Source organism: Peromyscus leucopus, chromosome 15 (genome assembly GCF_004664715.2).
Source record: "Peromyscus leucopus breed LL Stock chromosome 15, UCI_PerLeu_2.1, whole genome shotgun sequence".
In the NCBI taxonomy this organism is placed as follows: Eukaryota; Metazoa; Chordata; class Mammalia; order Rodentia; family Cricetidae; genus Peromyscus; species Peromyscus leucopus.
The window spans coordinates 71958721-71975918 of NC_051076.1; the positions used below are offsets into that span (position 1 = coordinate 71958721).

The 17198-nt window shown below is 38.7% G+C and overlaps 1 pseudogene; it reads right to left on the minus strand.

Moving 5' to 3' along the window:
* Positions 1-2395: 2395 nt before the first annotated feature.
* On the minus strand, positions 2396-5377 carry LOC114700229 (annotated as a pseudogene).
* Between the last annotated feature and the right edge of the window lie 11821 nt (positions 5378-17198).

Sequence of the window (17198 nt, forward strand, 5' to 3'; positions counted from 1 at the left end):
TTATACTGCCTGGAACATACCTTTTATGATCGATTGCTGAGTGTAAAAAAAAATGTGGTGATTTTGCTCTTCTGTTGTGTTGCTGACTCAGAAGGGACAGATTGCTGAAGGACTGGAAAACCATTTTCCAAACTGTGCTCCCACATTTCCTGTGGGGAGTAATGAAAGCCACATATTTTGTTAGTGTCTAAAACTCTCCCACTATTTCATTTCCTAGCAAGTTCTACCTCTGTCACAGTAGAGAGAAGGAAGTTATAAACCCCTCATTAGTAATGAAATCACAGATATATGAAAAAGTGACATCTATTTTAGTCTACATTATGCATAGAATTTAGCATGTATAATTGTGTGTCTGTGCATGTGTGTGTGTGTGCATATGTGTGTTTTCATGTGTGTGTGCATTTGTTTAATGAGGTATTATGTGGAGAAGAGAGGTCTAGGCTGGGTCTTCCTCAATCACTCTACAACTCATATTTTGAGAAAGAGTCTCACTGAGTATAAAACTTATCAATTCATCTAGGCTGGCTGACAAACAAGCCATGTAATCATGTCTCTGACTTTAAAAAAGTGTACATAGTCTCTGCCTCTGGAGAATGTGAGCAAAACAAAGTTCTGACTTGTGTCTAGCAGTTTAATGTCTTGGATCATAATGAACAAGTAAAGTCAGAGATGTGTAATAAAATCCCCAATTATAATTAAAATAATAATCATACATTCAGAAATGGCCTGAGGAAGAGTGCCATCACTTCAGATGAAGCACTCAATAAAGCTCCTCTATTGATGTAACCAACCGTCTTATTAAATAAGAAACACAGAAACAATGTAAAAGAGAAAGCCGAGAGGTCAGAGCTCAGAGCTAAAATCTCACCCTTCCTCCTGCTGTCCCAGCTTCGCGAAAAGAGACCTACTTCCTGTCGGTTCGTTTTTTTATAGTATGTTGTTCTGCCTTCTCATTGGTTGTAAACCCAAACACATGACTGCCTCGTCACTGTCTGAATGTACAGCCCCCTAGGTCTTAAAGGTATATGTCTCCAATGCTGACTGTATCCCTGAACACACAGAGATCTTATGGGATTAAAGGCGTGTGCCACCACCGCCACACTCTTGCTATGGCTCTAATAGCTCTGACCCTGAACACACAGATATCTATGGGATTAAAGGCGTGTGCCACCACCGCCACACTCTTGCTATGGCTCTAATAGCTCTGACCCCCAGACAACTTTATTTATTAACATACAATCAAAATAATAATTCTGTACAATTAGATTACCACCACACTCCTCTAAGTAGATTTTTTTTTTGGTGCCAAAATTTAAGTAAATGTGAAAATCATTAGTTGTATGAAGTCAGCCTTCTTAAATTCTTTCTATCTGTGACCTCCTTTCTGCCCATGGACATTTATAGAATGAGAATATAGAGGTATTTAATTATGTTTACCAATATTCATATGCACAAATTAAATTTTATTAACAATAAATTAATTTACTTGTCAAAATACTTATTTGCAAAAAATTAATTTATTTTGGAATAAATGTAATTTCACCACTTTTCAAGGCAAAAGCAGATTTTCATGTGAATGAGAAAGTTATACTTATTTACTCTGCATAAATAACTAAATCTTATGAGCATTTTTGATATTATAGGGCATACAGCATCTTAAAAATTGTTCATAGTTGACTGATGTTTTGATTTTATAATCCTCAGTATTGTAAAAATATGTTTTGGCCCATTTCAGAACTTGTTATAAATTTTGTTCTAATCCTAAGGCAAAATTCATTTAATTATTTTTAAATGAAAATTCAACTCAGTAACTCCAACAACATTTTTTTCTTTTTATCTCATTTGTATTTACCTTTTAAAGCAGAATGTGATTAGGCACTGTATTTTCTTTCATAACCCTGCTGAGTTATAGCACCTAGGGAAGTTTAGGGCTTTCTTGTCAGTACTTTGGGGGAAAAAAGCCATATGGGAATTACTCTGTCAAGTTGTTTCAGCTTGTGTTCTTACTTCTAACACTCATACATGTAGAATGAACTAATGGGATAAAAATTTAAGATGAAACTTAAGCCATCTTTTTTTTTTTTTAATGATATGTCAAAGAACACTTCAATGACAAATGATTTGGTCTAATAAAAAATCCAGTTCCACAGCAAAACACTTCGGAGCACAAAGTTAACAATAGGATATGTTATTTCTCCCAACAAACATTTTGTTAGCCTGTTGAATCAAACCAATAGTTTCACAGTACCAGAAGTAGAAAGAAATTATATCTTCCCCTTAGTATCCATGCCACACAGCTATTTTAAATGTTAGGAAAACAAACAAAAATCATGGAAAATGTGATTATCAGAATGAATGAAGGTAAGCATTGTATATGTGATTCTTCTGGGGAAGTTTAATCTACATCCTCCATTTGTGATATGCCATCATCTTCTTCCAGGGGCTGCATTTCTTCAGTTACAGGAGCACTAATATCATCCATAGTAGAATCATCCTCATCAAGACCTTGACCAAGCTTGATCATCCTATAGATCCTGTTAGCATGTGCCTGGGGATCTTCAAAACTGAAGCCAGAAGACAGGAGTGCAGTTTCAGAGAGCAAGAAGACCAGATCCTTCACTGACTTGTCAGTCTTTTCAGCCTCTGCCTTTTACCTTAAGGTTTTGGTAACGGAGTGATTAGAGTTTATCTCCAAGTGCTTCTTGGCTTCCATGTAATCCACTGTTGAGTTGTCTCTGAGAGCTTGAGCTTTCACAGTTCTCTTAATGTTTGCTATCCACCCCTATGTGCTTGTGACAATACAGCATGAAGATGTCACAAACTGGTTTGACACAAACCTTGTATCCACCTTTTCCTCCAACATAATCTTTCATAATTTCTCAGGGGTTTTCAAATTTTGTCTTTTTCTCTTCCTGCTTCTTTTTCTCCTCTTTATCTGGAATTTTCGGTCCTTCTTTGGTAACTGACACCAAAGTTTTGGCCTCATATCCCTTCAGCTGTTGGACACAATACTCATCAATGGGATCATTCATATAGATTACTTCTAAGCCATTCTTTCTTCGAGATGTTGCAAAAAGACTGTGTTAGTGAGTTAATTCCTGGTTTCACCTGTGATAAAAGAGACATGCTTCTGGTTTTTTTCATTTTGGTGCATTAGTCTGTAGATGTAATTCTAAATGGTCTTATTAAATGAAAAACACAGAGCCAAATGCAGAGTTAAAAATCCAGAGATTGAGCAGCAGCCAAGAGCTAAGACTGCCTTCTTACCCCTCACTGTTGCTGTTATCCTTCCCCTGACAAAAAGACCTACTTCCTGTGGGTCTGTATTTTTATTGACTTTCTGTTCTGCCTTTTCATTGGTTCTAAAACCAACCACATGACTTCTTCGTCACTGCCTGTCTATACAGACCTCTAGGTCTCTATGGTTGGTACTGATATTAATGGCCTGTGTCCCCATTCTGGCTGTGTCCTTGAACACACAAACTCTGTCTGCCCTGTGATCGCATTAAGGGCATGTGTTACCATTGCCAGATGTATGCTTAATGACTTGATCTTATCTCTGATAGCTTGCTCTTAGCTCTGATCCCAAGGCAACTTTATTAACATACAAATAAAATCACATTTTAGCACAAATAAAATATCACCATGTTAGACCTTGTGAGAAACCATCTCATTTCCACAAGTAGATGTGTAGTATTGCAGTAGCACTGAAAGTCTCTTCTGATTTTGAGAGTTACTTCCAAGGTTTATGTTTTTTAAGAAATGCTCACAAAACTTTTTTGTAGTTCTTTCTATCATTTGCCAGTTCAGTAAATAGTTATAAGCATTTCTTGACCAAATTATTTCTGATAACTTTCAAAATTTTGCTTTGCTTTGCTGAAACTTTTCTAAGGAAATATTTAAAGAGATATCCTTAGAATCACCCACTCCGCTATGGTTTTGGGAACTTGTTACCCATGCTGGATTATGTTGCAGGGCCTTGACACAAGGGGAAGAGTTCAGTCCTGCCTCAATTTGATGTGCCATGATTTGATCAAGCCCATGGGTGACATGCCCCTTTCTAAATGGAGATGGAGGAGGAGTGGAAGGGGAGAAGGGTAGATGAGAAGAGGGAGGGGAAACTGAGGTTGTTGTGTAAAGTAAGTAAAAATGTGATTTTTTTAATAGAGAAAAGAAATTCAGAAAATCAGGGATTAACTCCTCATAGTTATCTATTATGAAAGAACATACAAGTTGATTTTTTTTCTTTTAAACAGGTGAGAAGAAGCATGTCTTGGGACAAGAAGACGACTCTGGAATTCCAATTGTCCTTCAACAATAACAAAAATACTTTCCTGCCAAATGTTCTTCTCAATCTTATGCTGGTTAAGTGCTTGTAGAACTGGTTTTCTGGTCCAAATAGAGTTTGTTTTATTGAGTTCTTCTTGATCAAAGTTCTTCTTCTCCCTTTTCTCCTTCTCCTTCTCCTCCTCCTCCTCCTCCTCCTCCTCCTCCTCCTCCTCCTCCTCCTTCTTCTTCTTCTTCTTCTTCTTCCTCCTCCTTCTCCTCTTCCTCACCTCCTCCTCCTCTACTCCTCCTCCTTCTTTTGTCACTATCTTCTTTTCTTCTTTGTCATTAGGACCAAGATCTATTTCAGGCTTGTCATCAGAATCCATTTATTTTTTCATTCTCCTCCTCTTTATCTCTTCTTTTTCTTCAGCCTCATCATCACTGACTTCCTTATCACATTCCTTCTCCTTGAGAGAGTAATAGGATAGCCAATAATATGAGAATTTTCCTTCACAATCCCCAAGACTCTCTTTTCTCACAAATCCTGGGTTTGTTCTTCTTTCAGATGTAAGATAGCCTTATTTCCAAGACCCATTGGTTCCCCCATGTCAGTCCCCACTGTGAATGATTCCTCTGCCCTAGATTCCCAGGCACACTGCTCATCATAATTAAACCTGATGATCACAGTAACTTTCTCAGCAATCAAATTTGCAGAGGAAAAACCAACACCAAACTTGCCAATGATAGAGATATCTGCACCAGTCTGAAAAGCCTCCATGAAGGTTTTGGCGCCAGACTTGGAAACAATGCCAAGGTTATTGATCAACTCAGCCTTGATCATTTCAATTCCAGTATCTACAACAGTAAGGGTTTGATCTTGTTTGATAGGAATGAGACTGTGTGTGTAGGATCTATAAAACACTTGTATCTGCTTTTTATTTGGAGAATATGATAAATCTTAAATGGGCTCCCTCAGAAAGACCTCTTTATTCTAATAGAAAGTATTTATGATCAAGGACATTAACTGGGTAATTTCTGTCTGTAAGGCAAAAGTCTCAAACTCTTCCTCCTCCATTGGTTGGTCTTGGTTTTGAGTTTCCTCAGGCATCTTTGCTGAGTGACCATGCATGAAATCTGACTAGCCCCACATGACAGTGAAGCAATTGGCCCCAACACTACTCTTTAATCTAACATTTTAACATGAATGCAATCCAAAGATATACTGATCTGACATGTAGATGTTGCTAGAGAAATATTAATAATTGTCTAAGGAAGCAGAAATCTGTGTGCATACATTGAAACACTGCCATTTGCAACATTAAGTACTATAAATCAAAGCTAAGGTGTTTCAGGTAACATTGTTTTGTGGTGTGTGGAGTGATGAATGCACTATGCACAGTGAATACATTATATGTTCAGACCAAGGTTACAGTGTGGTTGAGAGATACAACTTACAAACATGCATGATTATTAGAAACAATGAAGCTACAATAAAGCTACTTGAGGAAAGCAGTAGGCATAGAACAGGCTCTGAGGTATGGGTCTCAGCATAGCCTTACATATGGAGTTGCAAAGGCTATTGTAGGCATGCAGATATTAGGTTAAGAGGGCTGTGCTCTTATTTAAAAAGCAGTAACATTCGAAAAGAGAATCAGTACATTGGTCAAACCTAATCAGTGAAGCTTCATGTTGCAACAGATGATAATTAATGGATAATTAACCCACAGCCAGACAATGTGTAGACAGTGAGAAAATTTGGATCATTTAACTCTAAATGGGATTTCTTTATCCAACACCACTCCAAGCCTCAAGGACCTATGAAAAAGAGGAAGCAAAAAGTTTGCAAGAACCAGACATGGCAGATGACTCCAAGAATACAGTTTCCTCCAGATATAACAAGTACAATACACATAGGAGCTCACAGAGATTGTGGCAGCATGCACACTTTCAAATCAAACAGAAATCTAACACTGAGATAGGGAATTGGAAACCAAGTGCCAGCCTTAACAAGAAACTATTTGAAATTGATACCTTCTGGGAACAGGGAAATAAATTCTTTTCAATGGAGTGTCACAGAATATATCACCCATAATTCAGGGCAGGCCACATTCCCAGGAATAATTAACCAACATAATGGACTCCATGCATCCTTGTGTTCTTTTTGTTTTATTTTCATATTTTTGCCTTATTGGGTTTTCATTTGTTTTAATTTTATCTTGATTTTACTTATTTTTAAAGACAGAGAGAGAGAAAGAGAGAGAGAGAGAGAGAGAGAGAGAGAGAGAGAAAGAGAGAGAGAGAGAGAGAATGTGAAGTTGGGTGAGGAGAGTGGTGGAGAAAATCTGATAGGAATTGGGGAAGGAGGAATAATGTGACCAAAATATATCCCATGAGAAAAGTAAAACAAACAAACAAAATCAATAGCATTCAAGGGTCATTGCAAGGCTTACAAAACCAAAGATTATCCTCCTGGGACAGGCCACATGAAATGATATGGAGTGAATGGGCATAGGCTAGAGATATTAAATGAAGACCTGACAAAACCTGTTGAATCATCAGTCTGTGATGTAAAAGAAACAGTAAAAAATATAAGTATCTTGTGATTTTCCTTTTTCCATGTGTGTAGTGCACACATGTATGAATACATATTTGCATGTGTTTGACACACAGGTGTGTACATGTACATGTGTTCACAGGCACAGGAGTTGAAAAGTTGATGTTGAAAATTATCTTCATCTGCTTCCCATCTTATTCCCTGAATCAGAATCACTCAATGAAAGCTAGAGCTCACCAATATAGCTAATCTTGTAAACCAGCTTTCTGTGATGGTACCATCTCTAACTTCCATGGCTGAAATTGCACGTGGACTTACATATCCTCCTGACATTTAAGAGCATTCATGGGAATCAAAAAATTACTTGTACAGTAAATGTGTTGTTACATTGAGCCATCTCCTAGTTCCCTATTTTAGCTTCTTATTTCTTTGATTATTGTTTCCTTTGCTTCCGAGTCTAGATAAGTGGTTCCCTAAATAAGTGACTAGAGATAAACCTGGAAAACCACTGAGTTCAGAATTTTGTTTGAAGCCTAAGTTTGAGTTGTCTCTTAATTATGCAAATAAAAGTGGAGCAAAGCAGGGAAGTGAAGGAATAAAATACCTGTTTTGGTTTTCAATGATCATTTTGCTACCACACAAAATATTACACTGTGTTGTCTAGAAATTTCTTCAAAATGAGAAGTCTCTTAGGAGGGAAACTCATTATGATTCAGAAGTAAATATGAGATCCTGAAACTTGTAAAATTCACAAGTCCCATCCTCAAGAATATATAATCAGTAGCAATAGCACAACTACTCTTCACCTTGCCAGGCTCCCTGAAAGTCCCACAGGGAGCTGCAGGATTTCTCACTCCTGCTTGCAGTTGCCTTGGAGTCCCCTGTGTTCTTGTTGGTAGCCCCTTTCACCATGTCAGTGAGCCCAGGGAACTCTTTAGTCCCCTTAACTAGACTGGGATGGCACTGTTTCTTTGGTGTGTCTAGATGCCATATCTGGAGAGAACAGATATTTTGTTACATCTCTCGAGGAAAAGTCATGAAACATGGATATAGAGACACCTCTATACCCAAATGGCATTTTCCTTAATTGCTGATGCTCCTTTGGTGACCTGATGTAGTTTCCTTTTTCTGGTTATGGGAAAACTTCATCACAGCTGCATATATTTCCTGGATGTTAGAAAACTGAAAATTAGTGCAGCATATTGCCTGTTTCCTCTCACATAAACATTTTCTGCTTGCAATCTCCAAGATTTGGGATTCTTCCGCATGGAAATGAAATATAAATATGGTCAAGACGTCCAGAGCTATCAGTACAGAGAGGAAGATAAACAGCAAAAGCCATAGTTCAGTGGGTAGACAAAACCTAGAAGCTCATTGTCAGGATCAGTTCATCAAGAGAAAGCCAGCTAGATTCTCATAGATCAGGACAATGAAAGGAGAAGAAGTTTTAGAAGCCAAGAGAAAATTCATTAAAGAAAAAGAAAAACATCACCTGTGTTGAAGTTGCTGAATATTCAAATGGGATAAATTTTAGACTTATCATAGAATTTGGCTAAATCTAAATTGACTAGACCTTTAGTACCTCCATGGGAGAGATATAAAGAAGTTCAAAGTACACAATTTGAAGTTAATGAAGTAAAAGGAAGAATTTTGGTATATAACTCCATTGTGAAGGACAGATGTTTCAGGGCAGAAATTGTATCTTGTCTTATTTTTCCACCACTTAACAAGTATTTGTATTTTTTCAACAGAAAGCCAAATCAATGTGAATATGGCTAAGGCAGCACTGGGATGTTCTTGTACCTAGAATAATTTATCTCTACATTCACATTTTCATTAGGTGCTCACTTTCTGTAAGCAGAAAGTTTATTATTATCATTGATATTATTTTTACTAATTTGCACTATATACGTTTATGTAAACATGGTACTGGTTTGCATAAGGCCATTTTCACACAAGTACATCTTGTACCTATATAGTTCAGCTCATAGAGTGTTTACCTAGAAATTTTCTTTAATGTACATCTTACAAACTACTATAGTTGGCTTCAGCTGACAACTTAACACAGTCATCTAAGGGAGTCTTAATTGAGACTTTGGCCAGATCAGATTGTCTAGCGGCTGTGTCTGAGACAATATCTTGGAAGATTCTTGATGTAGGAAGGACCAACCTTCAGTAGGCAGCACCATTCCCAGCAGGTGTGCCTGGGTGTGTATAGGGTGTGAGTCAGAGGATAGGAATGTCTGCTCAACAAGCATGAATACCTGAGCTCAGGCCCCTATCACCCATGTAACTGTGTGTGAATACCAGAATTGCTGAAGGTAAAGACAGAGGATTTCTGGAATTCACTAGCTGTCAATCAAGCTCTAGATTTTTTTTGAAAGCCATGTCTCAAGAGAATAAGGCAAAAAGCCAGATAACAAGACTCCTGACAACTTCCTTTGACCTCTGTGAGTATGCATGATTATGTGCATATATATGAACACATATAGCACACACTCAAAAGAGTAAAAATGAAAAGCAGTGTCTCATGGCAAAGCCTTCCTCAGGTGAAACACAAAAGTATTTATCCAGCTGTGCTGAATAAATGGAGAGTCATCTAATGACTTTTCATTAGCACTAGACTAATGTTTCCAAATCCTTATACTTAAACACGTTCCACACACCATGTTTTTATTTAATGCTCAGGGTGCTACTGAGTTTGAAAGAGAGGCACATTCCAAGGCAGTTTGAACAACCAAAAATGCTCTACTGAATGCAAGGTTTAATACCAGTTTTCCTTTAGACTAGTCAGAACATTTTTGTCAGGGGTGGGGTGGGAGATATGTGTCTATACAGTACTCTCATCAGTCTTCAGTTTATTTTGTTAGCAGAGGTACAAGTCTTGCCAGAAGAGAAGCTGGCATTCTGCTTCACATGTCTTGCTGTATGATAGCAGCTCATATACTAGGACAATAAAGATCATAGTTAGGACCCCAGGTGACCTTTGCAACTTTTCTTGGAGTGCCGTGGCTGGCCCACCAGTCCCACATGGCACACTCTGAAACCACCAACACTTGTTGTTCTTCAGAGGAATTTATGAAGGTATGGGACTCAGGGGGAGCTCCAAAATTCATCTCCACAAAATTGGAAAACATAAAAGAAAATTACTAAGATTTGCTCCAAAAAATGATTAAATTTTCCCTCCTGCTTTCATTTTAGAGAAGTGGTAAGTTTGTGATGCACATATGGTGCATGTATGCATATATGTCTGCTCATAGTACTCATTAATTTCTAGAAATACTTATATAAGGCCTATATTGTAGGTCTCTCCTCAACACCAAAGAGATACAAAGCCTGATGACAACTTTGACATACAAATAGTCGTCAGAGAAGAGCCTAGGAAAAGCACACCTTTCAGAGTAGAAGGAAAAAACAACTCCCCATACAAAGCTGGCATCGTGTATCTCCTGATTTCTCTATTTTGTTTTGAAGGGTGTGTGTATGTGTGTGTGTGTGTGTGTGTGTGTGTGTGGTGTGTTCCAAAAATTCAAGAAAAAATAAATATCCTATAGACAGAAATATAAAATCGGAACTTATAGAATCTTAAATATTTAAATTTATCACTGTTCTGAAAATATATTTTTTCATAATTTACTCAAGGAAAATACTATTACAACTATATGTCACAGAACATGCCTATAATATCAGCACTTGGAAGATGGAGGCAGCAGTATCTAGAGTTCAAGGTAAAATCCCCAAGTATATAGAAAATTTGAGACCAATCTTGGTTATAAGACATCCTGGGACAGTGCCTCAGTAAGAACATTTGCTCTACAAGCATAGGAACCTGGTTTAAAATTTACAGCATCCATATGAAAAACTCAGTATGTCTGCATGTATTTGTAGCTTCAGCCTGCACTAGGGACAGAGACAAGTGGATCCCCAGAGCTTCCTAGTCCATCAGCTTAGCCTTAATGGCCAGCTTCCAGTTCAGTGAGTGACGCTGTCTCAAAGCAGTAAGGGAGAGAACAGAGGTACAATAGGAAAAGGGTGTCAGACATTCTGCTCTTACTTCCACATGTATGAGCATGAGTATTCACACCTCACATTCCTGTACACTCATCACACACACACACACACACACACACACACACACACACACACACACACACACACACACCAAGAAAATCAATACATGCTTGTATCTAGTAATGAGAGTTCCTTATATATGTTGTAAACAGCCTGGTCACCAAGGGAGTTATGTTTACCAACTCTGCATATGATCAACTTTAAAGACATCATCAGCAAGTTGTTCCAGGACCTACCTTTTTAATCTTGTGGTACTTGTTGGCTCCTTGTGGCTAAGGAGCAGGAATTGTATTAGAAGTTCTGTTCTGAGGCTCATATCACATCTACTGTGACTACAAAATGATCACACTAAGCTGGAAATAGGAAGCTCTGGGTGGGGCAGAGGCACCAAGAATGGAGGGTAGCATCAAACTCATCCACCTGATCATAGAAAAGCCCCTGTTATCTTGCTTAAGGTGCTTTGAGATCCACCAATTTTCCTGCAAATTTAACTTTTCTTTTCAGTTGAATAAAATTCCATGATAATATATGCACCTTAATTCTCATCTGCTCACTAAGTGATGGACACTAAAGCATTCCTTTTCTTTGCCACCATGAATTGCAGCAATAACATGTATGCATACATGTGCAATTATATCAGTAGAGGTATACTAGAAAGAAAAATACTACATGTTCTCTCTCAGATGCTGATCATTTCTGTTAATATTATATGTATTTATGATCCCATAAGAACTGAACAAGAGGAAGGAGGGAAGGTCAAGGGTACACATGTGACATGAAATCAGAAAGGAAGTAGCTGGAAGCAGAAGGGTACCAAGGGTGGAGGAATGAAGGAAGGGATAGGAAGAGATTCAGTAAAATAAACTCTTTGAAGATGCTATAATGAAACCTAATACTTTTCTTATTTGTATTAAAATGAGTTGGAGGGAGGAGGAAAAGGAGAGAAAATGATGCAAATATAATACTTATGTATGAAAATTTCAGAAATTTAATTTCAAAACTGAAACATAAACTAACAACAGCAACTAAAACCCAAACCATTACGTGCTATGATACCCTGCATTAAAAAAATGTAGGACCAAGAATTCAGGTCCTATGCTGGATAGCTTTTTCAATGTGAAAAGGGAACCTCAGTTGAAAAGTTTCCTCCAGCATGTTGTGGGAGAGTCCACTCTCCTGCCAGCACTTGACAGGTAGCCCTGGGTTACATAAACAAGCCATTAGGCAGCATCCCACTATGGTCTGCTTCAGTTCCTGTCTCCAATTTCCTGCCTGAAGTTTCTGTCTTAGCTTCCTTTGACAATGGACTTTAACATGTAAGCTGAAATTACCTTCTACCACCACCACATACACAACAAGAAAAAAAAGTTAATTAAGGTGAAAAAAAAAAAAAGCTGTGACTCATCTCATGTTCAGATCTGGATTGAGCGTCAGGTGAGACATCTGGCTTTTTATCTTCTCAGGAAAGCTCTGGACATTAAGGGTCTGTTGCTGGAGGGCTTCTCTCCAGGTTCCCCAAGCCCTGCAGTCCCACAATCCACTTATAAAATAATCACTCAGACGCTTATATCACTTACAAACTGTATGGCCGTGGCAGGTTTCTTGCTAACTGTTCTTATATCTTAAATTAACCCATTTCTATAAATCTATACCTTGTCACGTGGCTGGTGGCTTACCGGCGTCTCCACATGCTGCTTGTCCTGGCGGTGGCTGCAGTGTCTCTCCCTCAGCCTTCCACTTCCCAGAATTCTCCTCTCTCCTTGTCCCACCTACTTCCTGCCTGGCCACCTACTTCCTGCCTGGTCACTGGCCATCAGTGTTTTATTTATATAGAATGATATCCACAGCATTTCCCCTTTTTTTCTTTTTTTTAAAAAGTAAGGTTTTAAATTTAACATGGTAAAATTACATATAACAAAACAATTATCGAGCAAGAATTACAGTTACAATATTAAAGATGTCCTATCTATCTTATATTTGTGAGTTTAAGGTTTTATATCTAACTTATCTTTTATCATAACTGAGGAAATTACAACTATCTAGTTTTCAACCACATCAAAGACCTGAGAAGGAACATAATGGTACCTGAGAAATGGTAGATGGATGCAAGCAACTTTCGGGAATCTTGCAAAAGTAGACCAAGACAGCTGGCAGCCTGGACAGTCACCTAATGTTTCTCAGCATTGTTGGTGCATTTAAATTGGCTACAGGCCTAGAGTATCTGACAGACCATTTTTAGAAGCAGGAATTCTGAGAGACCATCTTACCCTGTCTTGGCAGAGTACAGTGGTCGCTTTCCTTGTGTCCCGCTTGTCCAGAAAGGACAGCATTGCATTTGTACTGTCAGCCATCAAGGCAAGGGCAGTTTTTTGCCCAGTAGGCCATTTTGTGCCAAAAAGACAAACTTCCAAATGGAAATGTCTTAGAAGCCCAACATTCTCTCGGGATCAATTGGTGTAGCCAGGAGCAATTGTGTCTCACGTCAACAGAATTTTAAGTTATTTAAATGCCATATTCTCTAGGTCTATGAAGTGTTTGAAGATTACCTATCTATCTGAAATATATCTATGTATACCTAGAAAACTTAACTAACATGGCTACAGATATGATTATCATAGATGACTAATTATTAATCTATTTTTTAATTATCCATTACAATTTTAAATGAGTTACATAAACATAATACCTCAAACAAGAATAGAAATATATATATACATAGTATAGCAATATTAACTTCAAGTTTGCATCAATAAACTAAAATTTATACCAATGTAAAACATTTTAAACATAAACGAAAATCTATACCAATGTAAAACATTTTAAACAAGTTGTTCTTTAAAAGTAGGTTGATTAATCTATCCTTTTATCTTATCATCTCTATATCCTCCTATATATCTATATCATATCCCCTTTTCTTTTTTAGAAAGAGATCACATTTATAATCAACCTGTTTTAAATAAAAATATTGGTTTTTCTCTGTCCCACACCAGAGGGCTCTTCTGATTTGGGACACAAGAATCGCTTAACCATTTTCTTTTTTAAAGCAATATGTCTGGGTTTAGAGGGGGAGTAAGCCAATTCCACCTCTAAAGCCAGCTTGGTATACTTGGGAATTTGGGCGTAGCATCTCTTACTACTTCCTGCTAGAGGGGGCGCTGTATCTTATGGGGATGCAAAAAAAATTTTAGACCTATGGGGTAGTCCGTGAGGCTGTATTGTTTGAACCAGTTGCCTTGAAACCGCTCTGGATGTTGGATCATCTGGGCCATGGTGTCATCGGAGACCTTTCAGGGGGTCTTGGCTGGTGAAACCTGATGTATCTTAATCTGGAACAAATCCGCAGCCTCTGGCTTTCTGTGGAAACAAAAGCAGAACCTCTTTTCCAAAACAACATATCCTTAAATCCAAATTTTGAAGTCAAGGTACCTTTAAAATATACATTTTGGCATAACTCAACAGCTTTTGCAATCAAATGTTTTTCTTTAGTTACGAATATCAAAGACAACATAATCCAGATTCTCTGTGTGGTAGCCATCTTTACGTGGCTTATTTTTTATATTACCTTGAGCCTTGAGCCTATTGCTTTAAACTGTACCATTCTAAGACTGAAAAGGCGCTGTGGCTGCTGGCTCCGCCCACTTCAGCTTTCCAACATGGCAGTGGTACGTTTTCCGCCAGCTCTGGGAGTCATCAAGTCTCAGAAATAGTGGGTCTAAGCTTTTATCAAAGCAGCGTGTAGCCCAGAAACCTTTTTTTTTTTTTAAATAATAGTAAAGACTAAATCTACCACACAGCTTAATGTGCTGCTGGCAGACGCCTCATTTCCGCCATACTGCTGGTCAAACGCACACGCCAGGAACCCGCCAGTGTTCAAAGGCACGTTTTGCGGTGTCTAGCTGCCTGTATGAGACAAGAAGCAGGAACCTGGTTTTGGCTCTGTTTAGAATTGGTTATTAAATATTCTCAGGTTTAAGGTGGAAACTCGAGCCGTTGGGCGCCATTTGTTGCTGGAGGGCTTCTCTCCAGGTTCCCCAAGCCCTGCAGTCCCACAATCCACTTATAAAATAATCACTCAGACGCTTACATCATTTATAAACTGTATGGCCGTGGCAGGCTTCTTGCTAACTGTTCTTATATCTTAAATTAACCCATTTCTATAAATCTATACCTTGCCACGTGGCTGGTGGCTTACCGGCGTCTTCACATGCTGCTTGTCCTGGCGGTGGCTGCAGTGTCTCTCCCCTCAGCCTTCTGTTTTCCAGAATTCTCCTCTCTCCTTGTCCCACCTACTTCCTGCCTGGCCACTGGCCATCAGTGTTTTACTTATATAGAATGATATCTACAGCAAGGGTCCCTGTGGCAAAGGATCTAGCCATCTCTTACACATTTTTTTATTACAAGCCAGAGACTATAGAGATGATCAGAAAGGGGATGATAGACACTCTTCCCTCTACTGTTTTGCTGCATTTGATTTGGTTTCAAATCCCCTCCTGCCATACCTGTCCTATATATGTGGCTGATTTAGTATTGTATTGGCAACAGTGATGTGCACATATTTGCCACCCAGCTTTATCTGTGTATTTCTAACTCTCTTGTTCTGTAGTATTTGCACTAAATAAAACAATGGTTGCTCTAGGGATCAGTGGGAAGCCTAAACACTTAAATTCAATTCCCAGTACAACGTAAAAGCTGGGTGCAGCAGCCCACACCTGTAAGCACAGAGCTGGGGAGGCACAGACAGGCAGATAACTGGGATTCACTGGTGAGGCTATATAACCAAACTGATAAGTTCTACGCTCATTTGAAATTTATTGGTGGAGAGCAATTTAAGAAGATATTCAACACCATGTTTGACCATTGCATGCATGTGCTCATGTGTATGGACATGTGTACACATATTCATAATGAGATAAAAATAAACAATGTGAGGAGGTCTCTGTTAAACTAGATTCAATTCTCAGAGTCATCTTCATGCTGAAAAAAAAAAAAACACTAGCTGCAGATTCTACTCCCTGCTCACGCCTTCTTTTGATCCCATAGACCATATCTCCTGCTCTTCTCTTCCTAACTCATTGCTATTTCCCAGCCCCCAACTCAGGCAGACACCCCCTGCTCAACCACAGACAACACTGGCCAGAAGATTGGATAGGCTGCCCACAGATAGTACCCACTCTCTCTTACCCCAGACCCAAATCTCAGGGGAACGCCTAGAGCTGCAATAGAAGACCAGGTGCAGCTTCCCCTCACTGATGTGCATGCCTCCTATGGATACCACAGACAAGCCCTCACCCTGCTCTTTCTGTCACGTTGCTGTGTCACAACCCCCAAAATCTGATGGACATCCTCTGTTCAACCACAGGCCATGCCTACCAGAAGACCAGCCTCTAACACCAAAAAGCAATCCCAATCCGATTTGTACACAAACAAAAAGGTAGCACTCAGCCAAGACACTCTCTGAAAAGCCAAAGGGGAAACAGAAACCAAGGAATAAAACTCCCACCCAACTAAAACAAACTCAGAAACCAGCATCTAGACATATAATTACCCCAAACCCAGATTTCTAGATGACACCATAAGAATATAATCTTAAACTTGTCAGAATGGCTAAAATAAAAAAAACAAAAAAAAACCAAAAAAAACAAAAAACAAAAAAAAACACTGATGACAGCTCATGTTGGAGATGATGTGGAGTAAAGGGAACACTCCTCCACTGCTGGTGGGAGTACATACTTTGGAAATCAATATGGCAGTTCCTCAGAAAAATGGGAATCAATCTACCTCAATATCCAGCTGTACCAATCTTGGGCATATACCCAAAGGTTTCTCAATCATACCACAAGAACACTTGCTCAACTATCTTGATAGCAGCAATATTCATAATAGACAGAAACTGGAAACAACCTAGATGCCCCTCAACAGAAGAAAGATAAGGAATATTTACACAATAAAGTATTACTCAGCTGCAAAACAAAAAAAAACCCACAACGACCTCATGAAATTTGTAGGCAAATGGATGGAACTAGAAAAAAATTATTCTTAGTGAGGTAACCCAGTGCCAGAAAGACAAACATGGTATGTACTCACTCATAAGTCAATATTAGGAGTAAATTATAGAATAAGCAAATTACAATCCACAGCCCCATAGAGGTTAATAAACAAAGAGAGCCTAAAGAGGGATAAATGGATTTCCATAGGAAGTGGAAATAGTATAGAGATCTCCTGGTTTAACAGCGGGCAGAGGTGGGAGGTGGGGGTGGGAATGGGAACTTAGGGAGAAGGTTGGGCAGGCTGAGCAACAAAGGAG